Source organism: Delphinapterus leucas, chromosome 4 (genome assembly GCF_059928025.1).
Source record: "Delphinapterus leucas isolate spDelLeu-1000000601 "Yukka" chromosome 4, BTC_Dleu_Yukka2, whole genome shotgun sequence".
In the NCBI taxonomy this organism is placed as follows: Eukaryota; Metazoa; Chordata; class Mammalia; order Artiodactyla; family Monodontidae; genus Delphinapterus; species Delphinapterus leucas.
In genome coordinates this window covers 54,169,445-54,190,224 of record NC_143132.1, presented here as the reverse complement: position 1 = coordinate 54,190,224, position 20,780 = coordinate 54,169,445, and the positions used below count along the sequence as shown (strand labels likewise).

The following is a 20,780-nucleotide window of genomic DNA, read 5'->3' as shown; positions in this document are numbered from 1 at the left end:
TAGTGTAAAGTCTTTTAATTTTAGTGTTTTGTGACTCTTCTTCACATCAGGCATTGCCTAAAAGCATGTTTAAAAAAAAGCTTCTGAGTTTCATATGTGCGGTGGCTTCATGTCTAGTCAATCGTCACAAGGCATTTTATAAGTGCTTCATTGCATATGGTGCTGGGCTAGGTGCTGATGAGGGAGAACAGCACAGACTGTGTTCCATCCTCGAGTTATTTATAATAGAATGTGAGAGGAATAAAAAGAAGTCCGAAAGCACAGAATTAGAAGAAAAAGTAAGGTAGATAGCGTCTTGCTTCTATTTCAGTGAAGTGTCTTTGGGGAGGCTTGGTTAGTATAGGGTGGAGTGGTTGAAACTGTTGAAGGTACAGACCTTCTCAAATTATCCACCAAAAAGTTGGAATTCATGAATATAGATCCCCCTCTGTACAGGAAGCAATCTGCCTGTCTCTGTCCCTGTCTCTGTTTTGCTTTGAAACCCCGATCTCTGTCTGGATGGCTGAAAACAATGGAAATTATTAGAGCTCCTCATAATTGATCACTCTTGCCAAAGCCATATTGATAGATATGGTTGGGATTTAGGACAAAAACAATAGCCCACATGACTTGGAAAATGAAAATAAATGTGCTGCTGAGATGCTGAAAATATATCATTAAATAGCCTAAGAGGTATAGGAAATAATTTATGTATGTTTTAGGCTGGTCAGTATGAGGTTTGTATTTTAAATGGTCTCTTCTCTCAATTCAAATTGCCTTAGGCGTCTGGCTTTTTAAAAATATTTTGTATTCATGAACACTTCTTTTATAATTGATGGGGATGTTTGCTTATGGCCCAACTCTAATTTGTAAGCTGGAAAGTTCATTTATTTATTCATTCCACATCTATTATGTATTTACTGTGTGCCAGATATGATGATAGTGATTGGTCTTTACGTTAATTATAAAGCATACTTAAAATTTTGTGAGCTCTATTTACCTAAATTCCAAGAAATCATGTTCAGAGAACAAATCAAGGCAAGAGCAAGTGGGTCTGTTACATTTTGTCTAGATCTCTATTGTAGCAGTTGTCACACTTTCCTTTTTTACATTAATTTTGCCTGCTGGAATGAGAGCAGAGCATGGTCTGGATTTGATCATCAGTGTGTTCTCAGCATCTGACACAAAACTTGAAACATAATAGAGACCCAGCAAAGGAGGTTTGGATGAATTTAAAGCACCACATACACAAACATAACATTGTTCTTTCTGAAGACATTTTTATTTTCACTGGGTGTCAAGGCCGTTTCACACTGGAATATCTTCCTCTAGGAAGAGGCAACATCTTTTCGTAAAAACCCTTGTTATCTAAATATCTTTCTTCCAGAAGTAGACTGAACATTGATCTGAAGCACTAAGAGTCCCTCTTAGTGGAATCTGATTAAAATCATTTTTGTTATAATTAAGGTCTTCAGGTTCCAAGTGAGTATTTGCTTGACATTTATGAGAACAGTTACTTTATATTAATCAATAATATTTTTCAATTTGCCTGGTAGGTAAAAATCAGGCTTTAGAGAAGCAGTTCTTATTTGGGAGGTGCTGATGATGAGCTTTCTGAGGAGCCCTTCTCGTTCATCTCGCATTTGTTGCTTTCTGTGTTTTCAGTGGGTTTATGTCCACCTAAATACATTTCAGAAGTGCTTTGAGTATGAAACAGTGCAGAAAGGAGACAGCAATCATATGCAGCCAGAGGATTATGTAATTCACATGAAATTCTTGATGATTCCCATTTAGGGTGGGAGTTAATGGTAGTACTTGGGAGTAAAATCCCTGATGCTACGTTTATTAGATCTCATATGGGACTGATGGGATTGTCACTTACCATTGAGTAAATTGTGCACTGTACAAAGAAACTGATCTAAGGTGCACACTGTTTATATCATAGACTTATCAATTTGAATATTTACTGAGACAATTTTATGGCAGAGGGCAGTCAAGTTTCTTGTTCAGATAAAATTAGTATATTATGATACATTTTCTGGCAAATGGAAGTAAAATGTCTTGAGGAAGAGGTACCTTGTTTTTTTTGTTTGCACAAATGCTCTGTATGGGCTAATGGTGGCCTGAACTTGGACAAGTTACATAACTCCTTTGGCCTTCAAGTGAAGATATTAATCCCTACCTCACTAAATTGGTTGACAGTGTTAGACATGTCTGGCATATGGTCAGCATTCAAGAAATGCTTTTGAATGAATATGAAAGCACTGAGATTAATGTGTGTGGTAAAGGTTTGATAAGTTGCAGCTCACTTTTGCCTTGAATAAGGGGAATTTTAGAGGGATTAAGTATATGTGTAAATATATGTATTTGAACTTTTGAACTTAAGTGTTTCACATTTTACACTTATTACTATGTGGTATTACCTTGGATATCCATACTGAGATGTTTGGGGTCCTTCTTTATTTTCCTGAGGGGTATGCATCCAGCATAAAGAAAATTATGATAATGTGACCTATTGAAAGGAAAATAGTGTCTCGTAGTTGAGTTTCTTTTGGAATCCCAAAATACTGGTATCCTAGGTTTAGAAGGGTCTGTTTGAATTTCCCTTGATTTATCAAATACATATTAGTCAGTTATTACATGGGAGTATCTCTGCTATGCACTAGGGCTGTAAAGATAACCAAGATACTATTGTCAAGTAGTTGCAAGTCTTTGCATGAACACTTCCAGGGACAATTCACAATTACTAACTTGATTTTTAGGAATCTCTTTTAAGACGAATCAAAATTTGTCTTCCTGTAACTTTCATTTATTGGTGTTAGCTTTACTCTTTGGGGCACAAAAAATAAGTCTGATTCTGTGATAGAAAGGTCCTTCTTACTTATTAAGGTAATTAAGGTTTTTCAGAAACTTCTGTTCTTCAAGTTAAACATCACTGTATAAATCTGCTGTTTCTCAAGCCTCTTCTCCCTCTTGCTCCCATTAGTGCCTTCCAGGTCATCTACTTACCTCTAAAGGTGTGGTAGCCACTGGGTATTCAGGGCTCCAGATGTATACCAACCACTGCAGGATACAGTAGTATGATCACTTCCTGCATTCCAGATTCTGTCCCTCAAATCTCTCTGAGTGTTCATTTTGTACTGTATTAAAAAGTATTGTATTTATTTTGCACAAGTTACCATGTAAAGTATTTTTGGGAAAAGGATAAGTGACCTCCTTGATTTCTTGAGGAGCTCTTCATATACTGTATCGGACATTCCAAATGGGAACTGTAATGAGGCTACCTTGCTAGAGTTCTGGGTTATTGAATTACGATTTGGAAGTCATTTTTGGTCCGGTTGGTTAAAGCCACTGTAATTCATACATTTTCTGACAGCTAAGAGGTGACTGACGAGCAGAGGAAGGACTTCTATAGTTTTGCACAATCCATTTCTATAAATTATTATCTCACTTAAACATTATGTTTCTTTTTGATGAACAAAGAATATGACAGGAAAAGAATTGTTCTACTTACAACTCTAAGCACTTACTAAAAAACCTTCATATCTTCTTAACATTTTTGTTTAAGTTAACAAATGTGTGGAACTCTCTTTATACCACGTGTACTCTGACTCAGTGTTTGGGACAAGTAGCCCTGCCTAGCAGAGTGCCAGAAGATGCCAGTTATAACTCAGCCACAATTTATAGGTGTGTGCACTGCTTTGCTTTGTTCCTTTTAGTAGAAGGAAAGGACAAAGAGAGATGCAGTAATTAATCGGAAGATGGGAACAGGGAAGAGAACTATGCTTAAATAAATGCAGAGTGTTTGGCAGTAGTGTGGGTTAGAATTAGATGGGTAGTGTGTTAGTTTCTTAGGGCTACCATGACAAATTACCACAAACTTTGTGGCTTAAAACAACAGAAATTTGTTCTGTCTTAGGAGGTCAGAAGTCCAAAATCAAAGTGTTGGCAAGGCCATGCTCCCTCTGAAGGCTCCACAGAAGAATCCTTCCTTGCTTCCTCCGAGCTTTGGTGGCTCCTGGCAATCCTTGGCGTTCCTTGGCATGTAGATGCATCACTTCAGTCTGTCTATGTTTTCACATGACTTTCTTTCCTGTGTCTCCTCTTGTCTCTTTGTCCAGATCTCTTTTTCTTATAAAGGCACCAGTCATTGCATTAGGGCCCAACCTAATCCAGCAGAACCTCATCTTAACTTGATGAACTGTAAAGATGCTATTTCCAAATAAAGTCATATTTACAGGTACTGGGGGTTTGGATTTGAACATATCTTTCTGGGTAACACAATTTAACCAACAACAGGTGAGATGGTACTAAATCATGGAACACTTTAAATGACGGGTAGAATAGTTGGGGTTTTATTTATAAGCCAGTGGAATCACTGGACAATATAAGCAAGGGTACTGATAAGATACTTATTACAGGAAGGTCTGGCAGCAAGCATTATGCTTCAGTATACTGAACTGAAGATGAAGTTTAGAGGCTAGGATATTAATGGGGAGTATGTTGCAATGTTCCAGGAAACATGAACAAAAATTTATAGAGGAAGATGGGGAAGAGTGTATTTTCCAAAGGTGGCTCCAACAGTGTCTCTCATACCACTTGCTCTTCTGCAACGAGACCTCCTTACACCTTCATCAATAGTTGGTGTCTGTTTCTCTATCCGTGAACTTGGGCAGAGCCAGTGACTACTTTGACCAATAGAATAGGGTGAAAGTGACACCACGTACCAGTTATATGCAAAGACTTTTCTTGGCCCAGCAGCTTTAACTCCCTTACCTCTTGGAAGATAGTCATGATGTAGGAGGTGTGACTCCCCTGAGACCACTGTGCTGTGGTGTGTCTCAATTTGGTGCTTCCAAGCCATATGGAGAGGCCCTAGAGGTAGGGCCAGGGCTGGGGTGAGGCAAGTGGGTTTTCTAGGGTGCAAAATTTAAGGAGACACTCGCTCTCAGGTGTACTTGCATAATACTGAGAGTGAGCACCTCCTTAAATTTTGCACTCTGGGAGATTCACTCTTAAGAAGGCACTCATTCTCAGGGGTCAGTAAGTACTGGGGCAGCACTTGAGAATTAGTGCCCCCTTAAATTTTGTGGCCAAGACACCTCTTCTTGCCTTACCCTAGTCCTCGCCCGTCCTGGAGGATGACATACCAAATGGAGAGAGAGAGGAGAGAGGAGAGAGGGGAGAGAGAGGAGAGAGAGGGGAGAGAGAGGAGAGAGAGGGGAGAGAGAGGAGAGAGAGGAGAGAAGAATGGGCCGGTAAGGAGCTTGAGAGGGAGAGAGAGAAAGAATAAAGCAAGAGTGGTGCAAGACATTTAAGTGAGGAGACCATCTTGAATATTGATCTTCTGGCCTTAGCTACCAGCTGGATCAGGTAGATGAGATGAACCACTCAGCTGAGTCCTCCTTAATTCCTGATCCACAGAATCGTGAGTGAGTTTTTTATACAGCAATATATTACCCAAAGCACTCTTGCCAATATTATGTAGGACTGAGAGTTGACTGAGAAATACCGGGTAGCCATATATTTACTCAATTCTGATGGAGCAAAATATGTTTGATTGCTGCTTAGGGAGAAGGGATGAAGAAAGTGATGTAGAGAGATTATAGTCACTGGCAGCCTAGGAAATAGAATTTAAAGCTTTGCTTCTTCAACGCTCTGCTTAAACTACATACCCGTACAACTTTTAATGTTTGAAGTTGGCCAGAACAAAAAGATATACACACTCACAGTTTGAGTCTTTATAGAAACAAAGTCTGTTTTGATCTGACATGTAGAGGGTTGTGAAATTCTCATTTTTAAAGCAGATGGTCTGGATTCTGATGCTAAATGAATACAATTGTCCTTGGATCTCATTAACCCTCATATGGGATGGAGGGAACTCTGTATAGTTATTTCTTCTTGGCTTTGTCTGAACAAATCAAGCTTTGAAATGAAAGGTTTAGTTTTTACAAAGGCTGAATTTACTAATTTTTTTATTGAGTACCTCTGTTTCATGGTAATTTACACATTCTTTCAAATGGCTGTTGGCACGTTTATTTATTTTCCTTTGAAGTATTTTCTAGTTACTTGTAAACAAAGCTGAGAGAAAAAGCAAATTTGGAAAAAAATTAAGTAAGGGACTGTTTGGCAGAGGAGTTGTATTACACATAAAATTAAATATGATGGATATATATTTTAATATTTTATTTATTTATTTATGGCTGTGTTGGGTTGTTGGGTCTTTGTCGCTGCACACGGCTTTCTCTAGTTGCGGCAAGCAGCGTCTACTCTGTTGCGGTGTGCGGGCTTCTCATTGTGGTGGCTTCTCTTGTTGTGGAGCACGTGCTCTAGGGCGCGTGGGCTTCAGTAGTTGTGGCACGTGGGCTCAGTAGTTGTGGCTCACGGGCTCAGTAGCTGTGGCTCGCGAGCTCTAGAGTGCAGGCTCAGTAGTTGTGGCGCACAGGCTTAGTGGCTCTGCGGCATGTGGGATCTTCCTGGACCAGGGACTGAACCCGTGTCCCCTGCCTTGGCAGGCGGACTCTTAAGGGCTGTGCCACCAGGGAAGTCCCTGATGGATATTTTTATAACCCTTCAGTTCATTTTATAGGTTTCTCTGCTTGCTCCTACAAGTGGGCAGTGAGTAAAGATTTCCTGACCCATTATTCATTTCAACAAGGTGTTAGACATTTTTATGACCTCCTAGAGTACTTTATAGTCTGTACTACACAATTTAGCACCTAATTATATTCTGTGTTGTATTGTTCATTATTATATCATTGTATGATTCTTGTTCCCTCAAGTAGATTATGTGATCTTAAAAGGCAGGGACCATATCTTATATTGCTATATTTGTATTACATCTAGTATAGTGCTGGTCATGGTATCCACTTGGGAGAATTTAATTGATAGAAGTATATTAAGTAATTTTAGTCCCTCAAAGCTCAGTGAATGTGTCTATGGAGCATTTGTCATGGCTCTGGACTTAAGGGCACTGAGATAGGCAAGTTACTTTTCCTTTCTCCAGGGAATTTGTCATCAAGTGGAAGTACCAAGGTGAAGGATTGCTTTGACTGATGAAGTGACTTCTCCTTTTTTCCTTTAGTGTCAGACCAGGGCAGTTGAGAAGCAGAGAGGCATGTGCCATTGTGCTACCATTATCATTTTGATATAGATGATGGTTGACATTTTTTCCTCTTCATTTCTTCAGTTGGACAAGCCAGCTAATGGTGTCTGACCTGGGGAGGGATGGGTATCTTTTTTGGCTGAGCAGCTATAGGCTAAGTGGGTTGGCAGCCTTTACCTTTCTCTTGTTTTGAGTGAGCATGCTGTTTCTCAGGGCATTAGATCTACATTATTTTTTTTTTTATTGTGGTAAAATGTAGGTAACCCCAAATTTACCATGTTAATCATTCTTTTTTAAGATTTTTATTGAAATATAGTTGATTTACAATGTGTTAGTTTCAGGTGATTCAGTTTTTACATATTTATGTATATATATACACATATATATGTATCCTTTTTTAGATTCTTTTCCATTATAGGTTATTATAAGATATTGAGTATAGTTCCCTATACTTCAAGGTAGGTCCTTGTTGATTACCTATTTCATATATAGTAGTGTGTATATTTTAATCCCAAACTCCTAATTTATCCCTCCCCGGTCTTCCCCTTCGGTAACCATAAATTTGCTTTCTATGTCTGTGAGTCTATTTCTGTTTTATAAGTAAGTTCATTTGTATCATTTTTTTTTGGATTCCACTTGTAAGCGGTGTCATGTGATATTTGTCTTTCTCTGTCTGACTTCGCTTAGTATGATAATCTCTAGGTCCATCCATGTTGCTGCAAATGGCATTATTTCATTCTTTTTTATGGCTGAGTAATACTCATTTTAAACATTTTAACCATTCTTAAGTAGACAGTTAAGTAGCAATAAATATATTCACATTGTTGTGCAGCCATCACCAATATCTATCTCCAGAACTTTATCATCTAAAATTGAAACTCTGTACCCATTAAACAGTTACTGCCCATTTTCCTTTCCCCAAGCCCCTGGCAACTACCATTCTACTTTCTGTCTCTATGAATTTGATAACTAGGTACCTCTTACAGGTGGAATCATAATGTTATTTGTCCTTTTGTGTTTGGCTTATTTCACTTAACATAATAATCTTTAAGCTTCATCCATATTGTAGCATGAATCAGAATTCCATTCCTTTTTAGGGTTGAATAATATTCTGTTGTATGTATATATAACATTTGTTTGTCCATTCATCCATTGGTGGACATTTGGGTTGCTTCCACCTTCTGGCTAGTGTGAATAATGCTCCTATGAACATGGGTGTACAAATATAGATCATTATTATGAGCACCAATACTGATTTAATGCTCATGGTGAGCAAAATATCCTTATCACCCATTAAACTATCTGGAAGAATCAACATGTCTCTGGAATTTCATAACTTGAATTCAGAGACTTAAGTACTCATAGGAAAATGTGGCCTGACAATATTTTTTAGATTAGGACTGTGACCAGCACTTGCATTCAGTGAGTATGTCTTGTTTATTTATCCTTCAAAATGCTTTTTGTCTCCATCTTTCTACTTGTCACTGCTCCAAGGTATGTCTTCATTGCCATGAAGTAGGTGTACTGCAGTCACATCCTAACCAGTTTGTCTAACTTTTCTCCCCTTTCCAGTTTTTCTTATAAAGTACTGCTTTGGTCATTTTACTTTATTGAACAAAAACTTTCAGTCCCCGTCATTGTGCAGGACAAAGCTCGAACTTGTTTGAAGGACTTTTGTAACCTGCTACCAGCTTACCTTTCAAGTCTTACTTCTATTTCCTTATACAAACTCTACTCAGAGTCAAAATTGTCTTCTCATTCCCCCCTGGACAAATCATCATTATTTTGACTTTTGCTGTTGATTCCACCATGTAGAAACTTTTTCATGCTGCCTTCAAGTGTTAAGTCAAACCTCAGTGTCACTGCTAAATCTTTTTAAAATAGACACATTTGAAAATGATTGCTTGCTCTTTTGAATACTTGTACACTCACCATAAGATTAATCATATTAATGTTTTTGTGGTAGCTAACATTTTTTGAGTTCTCCGGCTTGGCCTAAGGGCTTTAGTTGCATTATTTCATTTCACCTTTACAGCAGCATGTGAAGTATATACTATTATTATCCATTACGCAGATGATAAACTTGAGGCTTTGAGACACTAACTTGTCCCAAATCACACAAATAGTAAGTGGCAAATCTAGGGCTTGATCACAGGTTTTCTGCTGCTAAAAGCATCATTTTAAACGTACTATCTTAATTAGATTATAGACCTGTAGGTGAATAGGGTATTTGCTGCTAATGGTGTCTTCCATAGGGACTGCCTGTGGAGGTCAAAGTCAAAAAAAGACTGCCCATTGAGTGGAAACTTTTTTTTCTTTTTAACTAGCTCACTGTGGATGAGCTTGGCATGATTTTTCAACTGGTTACTTTCTACTGTTTCTTTAAGACCAGGAAGGCTTCCTGACTGCTCACATCTGATTAGGTATCCTTCTGAGGCACTTCCTTCTATCAGAGTACGTGCCACACTAACTGTATTTATCTGCTTGCTACATGTTTGTCTCCTCAACAGCATCTTTGCTTGAATTCCTAGTACCTAGAACAATATCCAGCACGTATGCGCAGTAAATGCTTATTAAATGAATTAACTGCATTTGTGACCATGATCCATACAAGGAGTTGGTTTCTAAATGTGTTGCTGTTATAGAGTTGAGTAATACCTAAGTCCAGTGAAGTTGAACAGGGTATATCCTCAAGGAGGCATAATGGGAATATAAATGAAAACTGTAGTTTATTTAATTGTACTGCAACTTACATTACGTGGTATAATGGTATTTGTGGTCACTTTTAACAAAGGCTGATTGATTGGAAGGAGTTGACATCTATATTAAAAGAAGAGAGATCCTGAGTTTTAAAGGCATGGGTGTATTTGTAGGTACTTTGGGAGCAGATATAGTTTAATGTTTTGTATAATATTCTTTAAAATTAGCCAGTTATTTCTGGATATATGCTGTACACATAACCTTCTGATTAATAATTGGATTTCTCAAATACCTTGATACTCAAAACCAAATCCATAGAGAGTAGATATTAATATTTTGGTCACTGAAAAAAAGTATATTCCCCACAAAAATAGCAGATGATTTTTTATATTTAATTATTTACGAGTCTGCTAACGGTGTCTTAAAAAAATTGAAGCAGAAAAGCATAAGACGTTAGACAATGGTGATGTTACTAAAAAAATTTCCCCAGAGTTCTTGCCTGAGAAGCCAACTAAACTCTTCATTTCTCTCTACAGATAGGCACAGCGGCATCTGGCACAATGCTTTGCACACAGTAGACCTGCAACACATACTTTTTAATTTTGTCAGTTCAGTAGACTACAGTAATCTAAAGCAACATTTGTCTATCATTTTTCCTTCATGACACACATGATAGATGTTGCTTCAGCCTTCTAATGCATCTCTATATGTCTCCTGAAGTTTGTTTCATGTATACCAGCTGTAACTGCACTTTCTCTCTCGTGAAGCATATAGAATGTGCATGAGAATACATTATTGTAGAGGTAATAACAATAAGAGTGATGATGATGATGAAACAAGTAGAATATTTCAAGCATCAACCTGATCACTGTTTTGTTTATAACCTTGCAGTAGCTTCTCGTTGCCCAGTGTCAGCCCCTAAACTTTTGTTTGGGACACAGGGCTTAGCATGGTGGTGGTATCAGCTGGAGCTGAGTGCTTGTGCCCCTGTAGGATGCAGATTCACTTTGGCAAAGGCCACCAGGCCCCAACCACATTCCAGACCATAGAACTATCTGAAAAATAACTGAAGAGAAGCAGGAATAACAATTTGGTATTCAGTGTGAGCTCAGCTTGTTTCCTAGTCAGACAGCGGGTATATATAGATTCTTGGGTGCTCGGGGATTGTGAACGACTCTCGGGAAATCTCAAAGAGGCAACTTGATATGAAGCAGCTTCCACCTCAGGACCTTACTGAGGGTTTGCTAAAAATGGCACGACAGAATGTCCTGCTGTGAGGTTAGAGGGACCTCACAACAAGGATAAAGTTATCTGACTTTGATGGGTTTTTGAGTACCACACTGCCACTTCCCAGTTCTTTGGCAACTTAATTCTGAGAAAAACTCAGCTTTTCTATGTAACAGAATTTTAATTTTCATTGGACTTGAGGCATTAAAAAATTTTTTTTTGTCCCTTATAAACTAGTTTATGGTACTTCCTGAAGGATTCCCAAGGCAATATAGAGCAACTGAGTCATTGATGGACTATCCTTTAATATCCTAAGGGTAAAGTAGTAAATAATTGATTGATTTTTTTTTTTGTACTCACATTATGGTATAATGGAAAGAGAGACTAGTTTCAAATCCTGGTTTTACAATTTACATGCTATAGGACATTGGGCAATGCAGTTCATTCGTTCATTTTTTTATATAGCAGATTATGGATTTCTTACTTTGTGTCAGACACAGTATTAAAGCTCTGAAGAGAGAAGTCAAATAGAAATGATCTCTGTATTTACAGAGATTTTAGTCTACTGGGGGAGACTGGCAAGTAAACCAGCGATTTCATGAGTGTACCATGGAAGTATGTAGAATTGTAGTGTTGTGTGGAACTGAAACCAAGGCGAGTGTGAACTGAGAATGGGGGAGGGCGTTAGGGAAGGCTTCTCAGGGAAAACCATACTTAAGCTGAGTCTTAAAGCCAAGTACAATTTAGTTGAATACAGATATAGAAAGAACATTCTAGCAGCCTGAGCAAAGCTAACAGGGAAGCACGAAATAAGATATATTTACAGATCAGTATTAACTGTTCAATATTACTGATATGAAAGTTTCATCTTGAGGAGACAAAGGAGATAAATTTAGACAAATGTTTATATTTCCTTTTCTCTAAAATGAAAATAACTATGTCTACCTCGTGGAGTTGTTGTGAGCACTCAGTAAAGCAGCGTATGTAGAGTACCTAGAACGTGGGTGCTTAAAAATCTTAGCTCCTTTTTTCTCCACCATATACCCTCCCCTGCCCTTCCTCACTTATGATGTTGCTAAGTGGAAAAAAACCCCTAATGATGGTTAGGTTATCAGTTTGGAAATTATGGCTGCATTTGGAAAGTGGAGGAAGAGTCAAGAGCTTTAGAACTCTGTTCTTTTTCTGACCTGGACTGCAGAATGTTGAATTGAATGGGGGCAGTCCTTGGCAGCAACAGTATTTTATTCTGACACTGCACAGTTTGCTGTGTCATCACAATTGGTATGTGAGGAGGGCACTGGTTCCTAAAGGGCACTGTATTCTTGGTCTGTCTGTTTGATTTGCTGAGTTCAGCACTGAGCACAGGTCATGTGCGCTGGAGTGCCTGGAAAAGACCTGGGAATGATGTTGTTGCGTATGTTCTCTTTTCTTTCACCATTTTGAAGTCTCTGGATGTGTTGCAGGGAGCTCGGTTTTTAAGTATGCATTTTTTTCTGGGTAACAGGTCCATAATTTCTGTGATCCAGTAAATGTTAAGGATCACTGCTTTTGAGGATTTTTGGTCTACAGTTTGATATTTCTTTCAAGGAGCTTTGCCTCAAGTACTGGGTTGGATTCTGATAAGAGTTACCTTAGTCTGGAGAGATTTTATTCATTCTACCATTTATTGTTAATAAGAAATTGATGTTTATACTCAAATGTAGTTTTCCCAAATGTTTGTCATTTGCAAATATCTTTCATGATTTTTGTCATACCCAGATACCTTCTGTTCTATATATTTACTCAATATTTTCTTTAAATTTCCAAACTTTAAAAAACTTACATGAATTTAGCCTCATTCTAAGCCATAATACTTATGAATTCATGGACTTCGTATGCTAGTTACAGTTTTCCAATACATATTCAGACAAGTGTTAAAATAAAAAATGATCTAATCTACCATCTAATACAGGAATCAACAAACACAGTCAAGTCTATTCATTTATGAATCGTCTATGGCTGCTTTTGACCTATAACAGCAGAGCAGTTGAGACAGAGACAGAATGGCCCACGATGACTAGCATATTTATTATTTAGCTCTTTAAGAAAACTTTGCCAACCTCTGACCTAAAATTGTCTGCATACCATCAATACAACACATAGCACACTCTGTTAAACATTACTGTAGTGCAGTTTTGCCGAGAGAGTGTGCGTTAAATCTTTAATCACATTTTTTTCCAGAACCAGCAAATACTTTACCTTTTTATTCTGGAACTGAAATATTTAATTATAAATAGCTTATGTTCTGAGACTCTTGGTGACAAGTCTGTTTGAGACCCAAAGAAAAACATAGACATTAAGGATAATTTGTATATTTTTAAAAGGGAATATTTGCCTATAAAAATACCTGATAGTACAAAAATTCATAAAGTGAGAAGTAAAAATTTCCCTGCAAGGAAACTCTAATCTTACCCACTAAAAACAACATTCGTTATATTTCCTCCTAGTCATTTTCTTTGCATATTCAAGATTAAAGACTTTTTTTTGCGGTACGCAGGCCTCTCGCTGTTGTGGCCTCTCCCGTTGCGGAGCACAGGCTCCGGATGCGCAGGCTCAGCGGCCATGGCTCACGGGCCCAGCTGCTCCGCGGCCTGTGGGATCTTCCCGGACCGGGGCACGAACCCGTGTCCCCTGCATCGGCAGGCGGATTCTCAACCACTGCGCCACCAGGGAAGCCCCTAAAGACTTTTTTTCTTTCTTTAAAATATAGCTTCTTTTTTTTAATGAAAAAATATGATATCAATATTGCAAGCTTTTTATAACTTAGATATATTTCTGTTTAGAAATTTAGGTAATATGGCTAAAATTATAAATTGTTTAATATTACTTCAGAGTGTTTCTTAAGAGCTTTGTTGATATATAATTTACATATTGTGAAATTCACTCATTTTAAGTGCACCATTCAGTGATTTTTAATAAATTTGCAGAGTTGTGCAGCCATCAGCACAGTCCAATTTTAGAACATTGTCATCATCCCCAAAAGATTCTTCACGCCCATTTGCAGTCAGTCTGTTCCTACCCCCAGCCCCAGGCAACCACTAATCTACTTTCTGTTTATATAGATATGTCTTTTCTGGATATTTTACACAAATGGAATCATATATTATATGATCTTTTGTGTCTGGCTTCTTTCACTTAGCATTTCAAAGTGATTTTAAGGTAAAAGATGAAGGAATTGTTCAAATAGCCCCAGGAATCTTCATTCTTTTGCATAGGATGCTTTAGCTACAGTCAGTATTTTGCTTTCTTTTCTTTGGAAATTAGTCTTTGAGACATGCAGTGATACAAGTACCAGGTAACTTCTGCAGTTCCTAAAATCCACAGCTTCCCAAACTTCTGTGTACACTTGGAACAGTGGTTATTTGTGCAGCACTCTGGAGTGATAGAAGAGGCCGCTCACTGCTGGTGGCAGCAGGTCCTTGCCTGGCCACTTAGAGGGGAACAAGATCTTGGCACAGCTGTATCAAATGTACACCATCCCAGTGTGCTGTGCCAGGTGGGCCAGGAAGTTCTCCTGCAAGTCTTCCAGCTTTGATGTAACAAAAACTTCCAAGTATTCTTATGAATGTGCCACGTGGATCCAGCCCCAAGAGCCCTTTTCTCAGCCTCGGTCCTATGCCCTTTCTTATGTAATGACGATGGCTTAAAGCCAGTTAACAGACAGTCAAAATCAGTGAGAAACTGATTTATTTTTCTCTATCATATCAGCAGATATAGATTTACCTATTTCTTTTTAACAGAATTTCAATGCTTTGATATCACACTTTATTTAATCAGTTTATTATTTAGTTTTTTCTTTTCTTTTTTATTATTGCAAGCAGTGGTAAATGTCACATTGTGATTTGCATATTTTTGCCTTCTCCTCAAGTGTCAGTTGGATGAATTTCTACAAGTAGACTCACTGGATCACGGGCTGTGCACATGCCTGTGGCACATGCCGCGGGACAGCTAAGCCCGGGCGCCACAACTACTGAGCTCACGTGCCTCAACGAGAGAGCCCGTGTGCTGCAAACTACAGAGCCCACGCGCTCTGGAGCCTGCACGCCACAACTAGAGAGAAGCCTGTGTACCGCAATGAAAGATGCCACAACTAAGACCCAACACAGCCAAAAAAATAAAGAAAATAGATATAGAAAATAAATAAATAACAAGTGGTCGCCTACTGATCTCTGGAAATCTACTTTTGCACTATAATAAAATAATCCCAGGGTATAGTTTCAAGTTATAGGACAATGATACTCTGAGTTTCAAGGAGGGAAAAAAAAAATGAAAAAGGTTATCTCTAAGTGGGTGTAGAAACATTTCCAAAATTAAATAGTAATGAATTAAACTCTTCAAGTCACAGTGTACTGTGGGATCAGGAGGCAGTTGTGGGTCAACTTCAGAATTCTGGTATTTTCATCTCTGTTGGAATTTCTTGGCAGTGACTCCCACTTAAAGGTTTATAGTGAATATAATATACTATTTCTACTGATCAAAGAAAGTTCCTTGGTGTCAGACAGCAACTTGGGAGCCAGAGTGTTTACTATTTCTTAATGAGCTCTGGCTCATGGTTCTCATCTTTTTAAGAGGGAGGAATGTAACTCGGAATGCACAGAGTCAAACCATGAGCATTTTGGCAGATGTGGAGATGCAGCACAGCTGGAGAAGAACTCCCTTCTTTGAAATCTCGTATCTCAAGTGCTACATCAATTTTTAAGCTTTTTCCGCTGCCAGTTCAGATTTTAATTTGAGCAGGAACTGGGGGATGTTTACTGATACAGTCAAGGAAACATCAGTATCTGTTCACTGGTTGCCCTCTTCTGTCTCTACAAGTAATTTGTGAGGACAGTGGGTGAGGGGCAATGAGGGAGGAGAATCAGGTGCTCTGTTGTTGCTGGATTGGCAGGAAGCGTGGCAACAGGGACAGCTGGGATAGTAATTTATCCTATGGCATGATCTTCACCTCCTGAATCAGAAGCCCTGTGGTTAATCAGGGGGACACAAGGCACTGATAATTATTCTTTTAAAAATGCTTTTTATTTTTCATTATAAAGTTGTACATGTTCAGTACATAAAATATAGGAAGTAAAGGAAAAATTGGTGAAGATGTTGCTTTGTGCAGCTGCCAGCTTTCTATCTTTAATATGTCATTGTTCTGGTCCAATATGACTTGAATAAAGACCTCAATTCCCCCAGACAACAAAATATAGTTCTTCAATGGCAGTCAACAAACATATATCAAATTGCAACCACCGAATCAGGAACTGGACTACTGCTGAAAATACAAAGGCAACAGAGATTTGGTTCCTTACACACAGATCCTAATGAGTAGTGTAAATGATGAACAGTTGAACTAATTGATGAAGCTTGAGAAATTACAATATAACTGGAGGCTCAGTGAGTCTGTATAAATAAGAGAAGAAGAGTACAAGTGGCATGGGTCACTAACTGGTTGACTTGATGTGTTCTCCGCGCCTTGGCTTCTTTCCCTGTGAAATGAAGGGTCTGGACCAGATGATATGTAGAGTGAGCAACTTGTTCTGATCTGCCTGGGACTTTTTCCAGACTGAAAGTCCCAGGTCCCAGGAACTCCTTAGTCCCAATTTTAAAACTCAAAGTCCCTTGTCTTAGTAGCCTCAAAGTCCTGGGCAAACAGAGAGTCGGTCAGTCTATTTATAGGGTTCCTTCTAATTTTCATGTTTATGATTTGTTAAAAAAACAAAATTCAACTGAGTCAATTTTAAAGATCTTATTGGTTTTATTCAGTGATTCATGAATTGGGCAGCATCCCAATTCTAGCAGATAGAAAGGAGCTCTGAGAAGCTGTACAAAAGGAAAGACTTTTATAGACAGAAGGGAGCAGGAACAAGGAAGTTATACTAGGCACAAAAGTAGGTTGGTTATCCCAAGGATACGTTTCTTGAGGGGATGGTAGGGGTCTCAGGCAGCTGACCTAGCTAGTGCTGATCAGGTGATTCCTGATTGACTGGTTTAAGATTCCATTTCTGGGAGAGCCAAAGCTGTAGTTAAGTCCTGGTTTGGTGACGTGGGGCTTAACATAAGCAACTCCATATTGGGCCTGTTGTCTTGTTTTTAACAGATGGTATATTGAGAAAGAATATTTGGCAAAGTGAGAAAGAATATTTGCCGAAGTTTATGATATGACCAAGTGTTAAGATGCTTAGGTTGAAATGCTGTATGTACATTAACAATACTACTGTTTATGGGAAAATGGGTTTTATGATATTTATGGGGAGATGGGTTTTATTCTTCTGAGAAAATATCTCACAAATAAGTATCTGCAAACACTTTGTAGAGTCAGAGTTTTCTGCAAGCTGCTGCCTTGGTTGTGATTCTCAGTTGAGTCCTCTAGGGGTCTGGTGTATACAAACTGGCTTTTTAGTCAGGCAGTTTTTGCTCTTTTGTTTACTAGCCATGAGAGCTGATGAAAACTCTTCTGTGATGTAGTTTCTTCATTTTTAATATATGAATAATAACAGCTACCTTGCAAGGTTTTTAGGAGAATCACAGAGTATATTAGTAAGTAGTAAGTGCTCAGCAGATGTTTGTTTTGTTTTCCTAAACAGTTTGCTTTCTATTGTTTTTAAATTAATGGGAACTGGATCCAAATTAGGACAAAAAAGACCAAACAAACTGAGAAAGATGCTTTTTACAGGAGCTTACCCTAAAATAATTGCATGTATAAATATATACGTGTGTGTGTATACATATGAATACGTATACTTAAATATATAGATGTGTATATATATATGAATACATACATAGACGTATACTTAAATATATATTTTCCATTAATGTTGCCCAAGAAAGCCAAAGCATGTTCTAAGTGTTACTACTGAAAATTAGGATCCAACCTAGGTCATTGAGTCTTACAAACCCCATTTAACTGTTGAAACTAACTGTTTTAATGCAGTGATTTTACTTGTTCAATATCCATTAAGTTTAATTATTTATTTGAATTTTAATAGCAAAAAAGAAAGCTACAATTCTACAGGCAATACCTGTTGAATGCTGATGCATAGGTTACTCTCACAAGGATAATTTTAATTTAAAAGAAATATTTAAAGTCAGAATTCTTAAATGTATACCATAAATGATGACTAATAAGTGATAATAGCTTTTAATTCATTCTAGTATGCATATATTAGAAAAACTACTGTGGGAAGTAATGGCCTAAAGAAAAAATAAGGCACACATAAAGGAAAAAAAAGCCTGATGTCATAATGCATCTGAAAAAAAAAACTGTAAAAACTCAAAGGTTTGTTATACATGTTCACTGGTGACTTTAAGGGCAAGCGGGCCCAGCTCCTTGAGATGTATAACTATTCAGTAACAAGTCAGAGTGTTATTAGCCTGTTCTAGATAGTGAATAATATAATTCCTCCCCTCAGCTCTACATTTATACATTTCTTAGCTAAGAGACAAGTGTCAGTGTGTATTTCATAAGCCCAAGCTATTTTAAGTGTCTCCATTTTCATTTTTCTGTATAGACAAAAATGTTGGCTGCCAAAAACATAGCCTTAAATATTGAATTACCTAGTTCTGCGGTTGTATACCCACTGTGTGCATGGGAACCGTGCTAGGTTCTGGGAGGAGTGATGATAAGTCAACTCACTAGCAAACAAACAAACAGTAGGCATATTTCTTGCCTTCTAAGAGTTAACAGTTTTGCTGGGGAGGCACAATTTCACAAAATAAAATAAGCAGTTTAGTTAGGATTGTTTAAATATGAGTTTTTGAAATGTTTTCCCCCAAAGTTAAAAAAATAGGATCAGTGCCAGAGTGGCCAGTTCCAAAGTGATGTTCTAAAACTTCAGAAGTTTCCTTGGAGTAGCAGAAACTTTCCAGGAAGTGAAGCAGTTTATAAATAGTTTCAGATCTTTGGGGAAATATACAGAGAAACTGACAGAAAATGAATCCATGGAGATTTGACACCTAAGCAAGACCCACCTAAGCAAGATCTAAAAATAAAACTGAATGGAGTTGTCCAAGGATTATGTACCTCTTATCAGAGACATTCATGCAAAACTTTAGGTTAGGCGGTGACAGGATTACAACCACAACAAGAAAGTGAGATACAGTTAGTGAAATTCTAAAGTGCTCTCTTAGGCTGAGTCAACCTCAAGAAAGAGCACCCCCATTTTTGATAACAGATGAAGAAAGGCTATGGAGGAGACAGATTCTGGTTAAGGCAGAGATTTGTGTAACAAGCACAATAAAGATGACATTTCTAATGTATGGGCATGGGCTTTATTTGCAGTGTTACAACTGTTTTTTGATCAAATGTGTTGTGCAGGATTTGTGGCATAATAGGCATCAAGGGAAAAGGTTTGGATATTTTTAGAGAACTGTACCTTCAGTATGTCTCAACAGTGTGATTGAGGGCTTTCAGGGAAAGCTTCCCATCTCCAATTAGCTCTCACACTTAGGAATAAAAAGTTCCATTATTAGCAGTTTCTCTGTGGTGAACATCATCCTTTCCTTGTCTCTTTTTGAAGGTGGAAGAATTGCCGAGAATGGCAGCACTTTCTTTCCTTCACACTTCAGATCAATACTTGTTAGGTCACCTTCCTGTTTGATGAGAGAGATGGGAAAACTTGAGAATGAAAGGAAGTGGGTATGGAAGGGGGCGGGGAGAGCAGAGGCCACCGAATCAGAGTCAGAGTCCTGGAAGACAATCGTGTTGGTTTACCAACGGTTTCTGGGCTCTACTGAATGAAACATGGATTTGTGTACAATGACTTGAGAGTTAAGGGATCTTTATGTAGGAAATAACTTTCTGTCCTATCTCACTGGTATATTGTTAGGATAGAAGTAATAATGAAATAATAATAATAAACAACTTTTAAAATTCTCTGAGCATTGCTGAAGAATATGATTATAATATTGTGATAGTGGATAAGTTATCAGTAGTCAACTTTCATGCAAACCTGGGTCAAAGAAAATTTAACCACAGGGGGAAGAAAATAAATCCATGAGACTGCCTTTAGCAAGGTCACAGAGCAAGATACTTTCCAGCCCTGAGAACCCGCGATTTCCTTCCTGTTTCTTTTCATCTTTATCTGTTCTGTATTCCACTATTTTATGTCCCTTCTCCCACCCTTTGCCTTTCTCAGTAAGGATATTTTCTTTTCGAGACCTGAGGATATTGCCACTGTTTTGGTTATTGCTTTTGCACTTGTGTAGCAGCTTTTAAATTCCCATCTTCTTTAGCAGCTGCAGCCAGACAAACATATGAGTCAGTGGGAGGGGTTTAGAGGAGCTGGCTCAGTTCTCCAGGGAGCAGTAACCTTTTGGCAGTCCAACAGACACACATTTAAAGTCCAATGACTGCAAAAGCTCTCTCTGTACATGTGATAGCAACTGCAGCTTTCCCAAGCTCTACCAAGAGTTTTTTCAGAGGGAATCAGGTTTCTGCCTATAGAGAGAGACATTCCTGAAGGCTTAACTCTGACCTCAGCTAAAATCTGAAGACAGCTGGGAAGTGATAGGGCGGTGGTGTGTGTGTGTGTGTGGGGGGGGGATGAAATTTGGGGATATGAATTTGAAAAGGTCTTATTAAATGTTCTCATTAGGTTTTGTTGCCGTGTACCCTATACTCCAAATAGTGAATCAAAGCTGATCTTTCCTTTTTCAGTAGTTCAGAGTACCAAGATATTTCTCTTTACTGTGTTCACATAAGTGATTCTCAAAGTGTGGTTTCCGATCTGGTTATCCTTGAACGCCA

The 20,780-nt window shown here is 38.2% G+C and overlaps 1 long non-coding RNA gene across 1 annotated transcript in view; it reads left to right on the top strand.

Annotated features, from left to right (window-relative positions):
* LOC149749310 (uncharacterized) overlaps nucleotides 1-20,780 on the top strand; it is a 265,921-nt gene that overhangs the window by 10,457 nt on the left and 234,684 nt on the right. The gene's annotated exons all lie outside the window — the stretch shown is intronic.